Here is a 9,623-nt window from a genome sequence, read left to right on the forward strand (position 1 = left end):
GGAAAAAATCCTGCCCCTCTAAAAAAAGACTTGAAAAAATTTTATCTTTCACATAGCTAACTTACTATCACACACTATCTTCAAGAATATTAATTAGTGATGAAGATGGTGAAAGGACTTTTAATGAGTTTTCCAGAGGTATCTGAGGATTAGTTAAAATCATATAATAAAATTGCTCACTCCATAAAAGTGGGAAGCAGAATTATAGAAAGGGGATGTCACTAGTAATTTAAGAATGGTGGCCCAAGTACTAATTGTAGTTCTTTGTAATTGTAAAATATGTGTCTATATCTGTATATCTATAAATTATATGTTTGTATGCATCTTTATGTAGATGTATTTTTATAGGCACACATTTTCTACATTGTGTGTAAGTTTCAATATGTTGTATGACTTTAAATTTAAATCATAAACTATCATTGTTTATACAAGAAACGAAAATCACTTAGTATATAATTTGATATTGCCTTCACATCATAAAAATAAAGTTTTAAAGTGTTGTAGCATAAGTGCTGTAAAAAAGTCTTTCAATTTTTTAAAAACAATGTTACAGTTCTACAAATATTTTTCTTTATATGCCCATCACCTTTGGCTCATGTCTAAGATTTTGTTCACATGCATTTAACAAGTTAATTTTTTAAATGGGTCCTATCATAATATTCATTTATCCCTGCTTTGACTGTTTTTCTCATTGATTTCATTTCTATGACAATGATTTGAGTGAAGTTTAGGAAATGCTGCAGAAGATAACTTATTGTCTGAAAAAGAGTTATTCAGGAACATGAATTTACTAGCAGTTATCAATTCCAAATTCTGTAGAGAATGCAGAGACTAGGGGGGAAATGATATTTTTCTACGTTATCAAAGTTTCTCTAAACCAAAGAAAAAGAATGTCAACAACATTTTATTTCATCCCAAAGCAGAATTCAGGATGTTATAGAGACAAAGCTGGAATTCATAGTGAGTCTCATATTGGTATAGTCTGAATAAAGTTAGGATCACATTTTTCAATTTCCTGAGAAACCCTTTCTATCTTAAAAAGTAGATAAATCTCCCAAGAAAAATTTGGATAAAGTTAAGACTGTGTAGGTAAAAATCTTCTCACAGGGAAATTTAACAGTGTGCATGACATTTTGACCATGGTAGGATTTGGGAGTTTTTATTATCAGTGTTAATAAGTATCCCACTTTAAAAATTTCCATCAAAATATTGCTAAAACTGAAGATCTTTTAAAAATATGTCCCAGTTTTGAAAGTAAGTATTTATGCCTGAAATATGATATATCATATTAGTTTTCTATGGCTGCTGCAGTCAATTACCATAAACATAATGACTTAAAACAACACAAATATATTATTATGTTATAGTTCTGAGGTCAGAAGTCTGACAAAGATCTCACTGGACTGAAGGTGTTTGTAGGCTCTAGGAAGGAATCCTGTTTCCAGAAGCTGCCAGCATTCCCTTCACTGAATAATAGAGGGAAGCAGAATTATCTTTAAAGTCAGCAAAGTTGAATTTCTCTTTGATCTTCCTTTCTGAGGTCACATTTATTTCTTACTACAGTCAGAAAAGTTTTTGAAGGACTCATGTGATTGGAGGACACTTACCCAGATAATCCAGGATAATCTCTTCATCTCAAGGTCCTTAACCCTAATCGCATCTATGAAGTCTTTTTTGCCATGCATGGTAGCATATTCACAGGTCTCATGGATTGGGATGTTGACATCTTTGAAAGGGACATTTTCTACCACCACACATACTTAAAGCATTGTAGCTTTATATGCATATTTGAAAACGTTATATGTAAAATGGCAATATCTGGCAGAAGATAAAGTCTTGGTAGGTCAACAGATATTAATAATTTGTATGTGTGTATATGTGTCTTTTGGAGGAATACATGGAATTTGACAAGGAATTATACCTAATATATGAATTAAATTTTCTAAAAATTAAATAATTTTCCATAATTTTCCATCTCATACTTACACTGCTACCAATTTGAGATTAGAATTGGAAGACAAATATATCATCTAAATTATTTTATCTTTTACTTCTTAAATTATTTTTCTTTCTATTGCAACCCTCCTTTAATATAATTTCTTTTCAACAACATTAATGACCATAAGTACAAAAGTTTTATTTGGTCCTATGAATGAAGCAAAACAAATATAAATAACCTCTAGTGCTTGAAAGGTGTTTCTCTTCTAATTGAAAACAAACAGAACCTAGGCTAAGTTAATGAATGTGTAATCTTTCCTTCCAAAACAAAGGTTATTAGTTGGTGCAAGTGTGTACACAGCCATAAACAGGAAAAGCAAACAATCGATTCCTTTAACTTTAGAAAAGTCTAAGCTTAACAATTTGAAATGTCAATAAGAATTAAAGAATTGCATTTTAAGCAGTTCAGAACACTTTAGAATGAATTTCTCAGTATTTGCTTATGACTGTGTGGGTTTAGTAAAGAAAGAGTGGATTTGCGTTTGAAGGGCTCTTTATCTGACATTTTTCTAAGGGCTTTGCTAAGAACATGCAGTGAGTTCCTATTTAAATGAAGCAAAGTAGTAAAGGGGTTTTTAGCAAACCCTTATCAAAGACAAAATGTTCAAGCTATAATTCTTTTAAGAAATACCTTATAATTTGTTGTGACACACATCAAAGACTATTAACTTGGGTTTTCACAAGCATAACTTCATTTCCCTACAAAATCTATTTCTTAAATTCCAATTTTGCTGGTTGGTTAAAATGCAACCCAGATGTAAGTCATTCACTTAGATGTGCTCCCTTTTTCCAGTGAAAACTGTGACATCTCTTTTATTCCTTCCATGTATGCATACACATTTCAGGAGTTTTCAAGAACTATCCTCAGTTGTTTGGTCCATGCCACCATCCAGGAACTCTTTGCTGTCACAACCTGGGCTCAACAGAGGGCTCAAGTGAGATGTTCTGCACTTGCCACAACCTGTCTCCTAAGACACTCCGTGCAACCCTGCCACCACAGACAGTGCTGCCCTTTCTGCGACATAGCGGGAGGTTTCCACCTTCCAGTATCCAACCTGTGCAGAAGAACAAACATTTCCTCTTTTCGACTCTGCACCCATATGCATGTTCAACATTTTATATCAAATTCAAGCAGCTTTCATTGTGGCAGGGATGGTCCAGGAATGTGGCCACTGGTTTTTTACAATGATTAAATGTGAAATCCCATAAACTAATTAAGCTAATAAGCAAACAAAAAAACCTGAAGATTCTCAGTAGGTAAATATGATTTATGCAGAAATATAATATTCAAATGGGTTTATTGAATTAAATTGACTGCATATTCCAATATATTTAATTACTACTAATTTCCAAAAATATCTGCAGCAGGAACACTGTCCAGAAATCTATAACAGAAGAACATTATGTTGTTACAATGCAAGACTTCAACTCTAGTTCCTCTGGCTGGAATTGTTATAAATATTCTTTCTGCTTTTCTGCCCTTCTCCCTTTCTTACTTTTATGCTTCCTGTCTAACATAGTGTCTGAAATATATTAGGCACCACTAAAAGTCTATCAATGAATAATCTCATAAAGTATAAATACATCAACAAATGAATGAGTAGAAGGGAATAATGCATACTACACTGCACATTTAATGATTGTTTAAAAGAAAAAATAGAGGAGAATGAGGAGAGTTTGGGAATACAGAAATAAACAAAAGTATAAAATTTTGTTGAATTTGGTAGAGATGGATGAAAATCAATAGACACCTTTAGGAGTAAGTATAATTTAGGTAGTATTGTCAAAGAATCGGGGGAAAATACACCCAATAAGCTTTAGTTAAAACTAAATGTCTCAAAATGCTTCAAACAGCAGGGATCTAAACTCAAACAAGTTGCAGAGTTGCTTTGAGAAAAGCTTTCTGTTAAACACATTTTGATTCTGTTGGTCTCATTTACTGAGTTGGTCTAACCAAGTGTAAGGAGGAAGTGAGACTTTTCTTAGGAGTGTCTGAAGTTTTTTGAGTTGGTCTGAGCTATCCGGAGTGGTGGATTCAGTTCTGGGCATTTCATTTGCAAACGGAAGCACATGCAGAAGAAAGTGAGCTGGAGAAAAAAGAGGCTGGCAAACACGGAAATATTGGTAAGTAGCAGGAGGATGAAAAGAAGCTTAATGGGGCTCTGATAGCTGTTTTCAAATATTCAGAAGGTTGTCACTCAGTAAAAGATTATTAGAATTGTTCCATGCAGTGCCACAGGACATATATTTCACTATTTCAGGAAGGCAGATTCTAGTTAAATGTAAGGTGAGTTTTTTGTTATTGTTGTTGTTTTTTTAAGTTTTAGTCCCACTTCTTCACCCAGGCTGGAGTACAGAAGCTCACATGCTCACAGCCAACCCAGCATCAACCTTCGGGGCTTCAGTGATCCTTCCGCCTCAGCCTTCCGAGTAGCTGGAACTACAGACTCATGCTACCACGCTCGACTATTTTTTATTTTATTGTAGAGACGAGGTCTCACCAAGTTGCCCGGGCTCGTCTCGAACCCTTGGGCTCAGGCAATCCACTCTCCTCGCCTCCCAAAGTGCTGGGATTACAGGCTGAGCCACTGAGCCTGGTGAGTAGAGCTGATTGAAATAGAGGAAACTATGTTACAAAGTATTAAGTAGTCTAGGCAAATGCCCAAGTCAACTGTCAAAATATTAAAGAGGAAATCTCTGCATTGAGTAGAAACTGGAGTAGGTAAGCACAGGTCACTTTGAATTTTAAGATACTACTTAGCCATACTATAAGACTTCTCATAAGAAGATTATGATGAGCATGAATTGACATTCAGTTCTTTCATTAAAGTTGGTTCCAAGTACCCTTCACTTAATGGAAACAGAAAATGAAAGAATATAAAGCAAAACAGAAAGTCTCTCTGCATAATTCTAGCCACTCACTCTACACAAATTCTTAATAATAAGAATCTACTGATTGGTGGCTGAAGGGAAACAAGTGCACACAATAATCAGTATAGAAAAACGAAACATTTCAAAGAAGCCAATGCTACACTTAATGAAAGGAGAGACTTCTTTTGACACTGTATGTCCACTATCAGGAGCACATCCACAACCTCTGCTCCTAAAGCATTCTATAAGGCAGCTTTCGATCGAAGCCATTTCCTGTCAGTCTATCCATATAGCTCTATCTTGTCAGATTCAGCCTCATCTACAATTATCATCATCTGCCTTAAATTGACAAATAAATGCAGTATAGGAAAAATTAACTTTTAAAAATTTGTGTGAATTTACTTTAAGACTATGAAACAATCTGACAATTCACACACTAGTGATTCCAGATATTAATCAGAACTCATTTTGTATAACGTTTTCTAAATTATTTATGAGTTGGATGCATTTCTACAAGGAAATCTTAAAGGAGTTTCAGAGTTTCACGTTTGTTAATTTAATCCAATGTGTATATATATATACACACATGTATTTATATATGTATAAATATGTATATATAAATTTATTACATATATTTATATATTTATTATCCCAGTTACTATGATAGATTATTGGACTAGGATAAGAAAGAGAGAGCTGATTCCTGTAGTATCAGGTCTGAGAAGGTGCAGAACACAAATAAGAAAACAGTGAATAAGTAAACATACATTTTGGAATATGTTATTATGACAAAAAATACGATGAAGCCTTACAGTGAAAGGTGAAAGTGTAGAATGGCAACTCAAGAGAAAATGTCTGAGAAGATCAAGGCATCTTCTTTGCTACCTCCCTGCAATCCATTGACATTTTTCATTTTCTCTGTGTTCTAGTGTATTTTAGAGCTGACTATTCACAGAACACTTGCTTATACTGATCACCCAAACGCTGAGAAAGTTGATATTAAAATATCATGTCATTCTCCAACTAGGTAAAAAATTCAGGCCTTCACAAATGGAGCCAAAGTATTTGCACATGTTGATAAATTGTGATTCTGGGGAGAGACAGTGTTAGAGCCGGGCTTCAGAGAAAAGGACTGAGGCGCGTGGGATCTGTGGCAAATGGTGAGTGCCTTTTCACAGAAGAGTCGTCTGTATTTGTAGTTGGAAAGAAGTAGCACAATAAGTTAAATTTCAGCCTGATTTTTTAAAAAGAATTTTAATGTGAAATGTGAAGTGAGGGCATCAATGGAAAAGTGGGAACAAGGTGTTGAATGAGACAGAACACTTGTCTTAGAAAGTGAGGAAGCTGACTTGCAAAGGGAAATTAGCAGGCTACAGAGTGGGCCTAGGGACCCCTTTAGAGGTTGAAAATGTGAAAAATAAACCAATATTTTTTATTATAGGGTTTTCTCCAGCTGTGTCTGTCTGCTCAATGGAAATATTTCAATCCAACCTCAAGTAGATTTAACAAAAACCATCACTGAATTTTGTACATTTAATTTTAGTTTAGCATGTGAAACTTTAAACAAAGGAGGATTTCTCACACGCATTGCCACCTAAAAGTAATATTTGAAAGAAAATAGTTACATTTCACAATCTTCCAATCCTCCAACAGACTCCAACTTGTGATTATGTGAAGAAAAATTTTGATTTTTTATTCTGACAGAATTTTAGATTTTTAGAAAGAGTATTTCAGAATACTCCAGAAGCCAGCATTCAGCTATTGAAAAAGATTGGAGTAGTAGGGCAAAGCCATTGTCTATAACAATTATAAAAACTAGATACAGTAAGAATAAATAAATAAACCTTGCAACTGGAAAGGGTATGAGTCGTAAACGTAACTTTTGGGCAAGAGTACACCCCTGCTCTAACAGATGCAGGCTTTGGAAATTAGCAATGGCAAACACAGTGTTGGGGAAAACCATAGCTTGGCTGACTTAGTATGCCAGAGGCCAGCGTTAAGGACTGAGAATACAGTTGAAAATTTAAAAATCATATTCTGGTGTGAGAACCTGTGGAGGAATTAAATTCCAAAGTCTTAGCATAAGAGTCCCAAGTCCCTGACACCTAAACATACATGTGTGGAGAATATGTAATGATTAACAAAAATAATCATAAAAAAGAACTGTAAGAGAGCAAAGAGGACTCTCTTAATATCCAGAGCCACACTGAGCCAGGTTTGTCAATTTAACATTTTTCTGAACTGGAAAGTTTAAAGTTAAGGAAGATTCAGTACGTGATGAGGACCCATTGTCTGGTCCATAAATGACACCTTCTAGCTCCTATGGTGATAGGAACAAGGCTGCTCTCTGAGTGTTCTTTTATGAGGCACTAATCCCATCAACAAGGACAGAGCCCTCCTAACCTAATCACATCCCCAAAGATCCTACCTCCCAGTACTATCACCTTGGGATCTAGGATTTCAACATATGAATTTTTAAAAAAGATTTCAGATCATAATACAGTATGTTTGCTATAAAAGAATATGACAGCAAATATATATTTTATTTCCACTTTTGTTCACATCTAAATTGTAAATTGCATGTTTAATTTAGCTAATGTTCCTTCTATTTACTTTTACCTGTAATTGCTACTACAAACCATCATGTCAGCACCAAAACTGTGGAAAATATCTATAATAGGCAGGCATGCTGTCAATGTTTTCAGTGCAGAAAACATTTGTCATAGATGTCATCTCCAAAGAGGATAAACTAGGATTAACATAGAAAAAAAAATCTGATTCAGAGAGAATATTTGTGTAAAATACTGTAAGGATTGATTAGGGAAACACCCTAACCAACAGTCAGGTGTGACTGCAGATTTGGTTTATTGGAAAACCATCATATACTGCCCAGTGTTATGTTTCCAAACATATCAAACTGCTGACTTAAACTTGTCACTAGCTGGTTAAAAAGAAACCAACAAACTCTGTAATTGCTGCTACAAACCACCATATCAGTACCAAACCTGTCTAATTAGACAGGGTCACTGCCCATCAAAAGGATTTAAAAAAATGTGGTACATATCCATGATGGAAAATTATGTGGGCTTAAAGAAGAACAAAATTATAAACTTTGCAGCAACTTGGGTGGACTTAGAGACTATAATATGGAGTGATCTGTCACAGAAACAAAGAACCGAGTGCCACGTGTTCTCACTCATAAGCAGACCTTGAACAATTATCGTAATACTACAAGAAAGGAATTGGCAGTAGTGGGAAGCTGCTGGGGGGATTGGCAGTAGTGGAAAACAGCCTGGAGTGGGGGGCACACCTCATCAACAAGGGTTCCTGCATAATGGACATTTGTATACCCTACTCTGAATTGTACTCTACAATTGGTTAAAAAAAAATTTTTAAACCAAAGTAATGAATCAAAATTATAGTATGTGTACTTAAGAAAAGACTATTTCTGATGCTAAGAGTAATGCATAGGGGGAATAAAAAAGGAATCCAATTTTTATATCTCAGGTTCATTATGCTTACTTCTTGTGTTAGTTTTTAGTATTCAAATTTTTTTAAAAAGTCACCAAAGCTACAGTTGAAATGTTTGGACCTTAGAGGAGTTTAAAAAAAATTTTTTTTGTCAATATACATCTTAAAAACAGATAGTTTTTATTTTTTTAGTTTTTTATTTTTATTTATTTATTTATTTATTTTTTGAGTTGAAATGTTTGGACCTTAGAGGAGTTTAAAAAAAATTTTTTTTGTCAATATACATCTTAAAAACAGATAGTTTTTATTTTTTTAGTTTTTTATTTTTATTTATTTATTTATTTATTTTTTGAGTTGGAGTCTCACTCCGTCTCCCAGACTGCAGTGCAGTGGCCGCTCCCAGCCACCGCAGCCTCGACCTGCTGGGCTCCAGCGATCCTTCCGCCTCAGCCTTCCGAGTAGCCAGAACTACAGGCACACGCTACCACGCCCGGCTGATTTTTTGATTTATTGTAGAGATGAGTTCTCACCAAGTTGCCCAGGTAGGTCTCGAACCCACCGGCTCAGGCAATCCACTCACCTCACCCTCCCATGTCATCATGTAGGTTGATTTTATAATACCTAAATACATTAATACTGCAATTAACCATGAAAATATGTACATTTATAGGCAAATGTTTAAAACTATATTATTATTACTTTGTTATATGTTTAATATCACAATGTATATCTGCTCGTTTCTAGAGGGTTTTTTAAAGAGAATACATTCTTTGAAAATAATTTCTTATTTCACTCTTTTCTGATTTTCCATGCTTAATTAGAAATGAAGTTCTATATATTGGAAATAGTTATATGAAGCAAATGTCCCTCCTTTATACCTTGTGTTTGTGTGAAGGGAAAACCTGTGAGCATCCACCATGGACAGACCATAGCTGTGAGCTTGGGAATGAGGAATGTTTAGTCTTGAAGAGATTTGGGGCAATGTCCTTTCTTTCTCCCAGTATGTCCACAGTGGATCAGTGTCTGTGATAGCAGGACATGTACAAAATGTATTGAGTGGTGTCTTCACATCAGGGCTTCACATCAGTGGAGCCAACAGAGAAACAGGACAGAGATGAACACAAGTTCAACATCACCATTCTCCACCCAAGAACTTTTCTCCCTCCTGTTTCTCTATACCTTAAGTGCAAGGCAAATTAAAAAGGAGAGAGAGCCGGGCTCAGTGGCTCAGCCTGTAATCCCGCACCTTTGGGAGGCTGAGGTGAGTAGATTGCCTGAGCCTG

The sequence above is a fragment of the Carlito syrichta genome, unplaced genomic scaffold (assembly GCF_000164805.1).
Source record: "Carlito syrichta isolate Samal-C Ts95f unplaced genomic scaffold, Tarsius_syrichta-2.0.1 Scaffold303645, whole genome shotgun sequence".
Taxonomy (NCBI): Eukaryota; Metazoa; Chordata; class Mammalia; order Primates; family Tarsiidae; genus Carlito; species Carlito syrichta.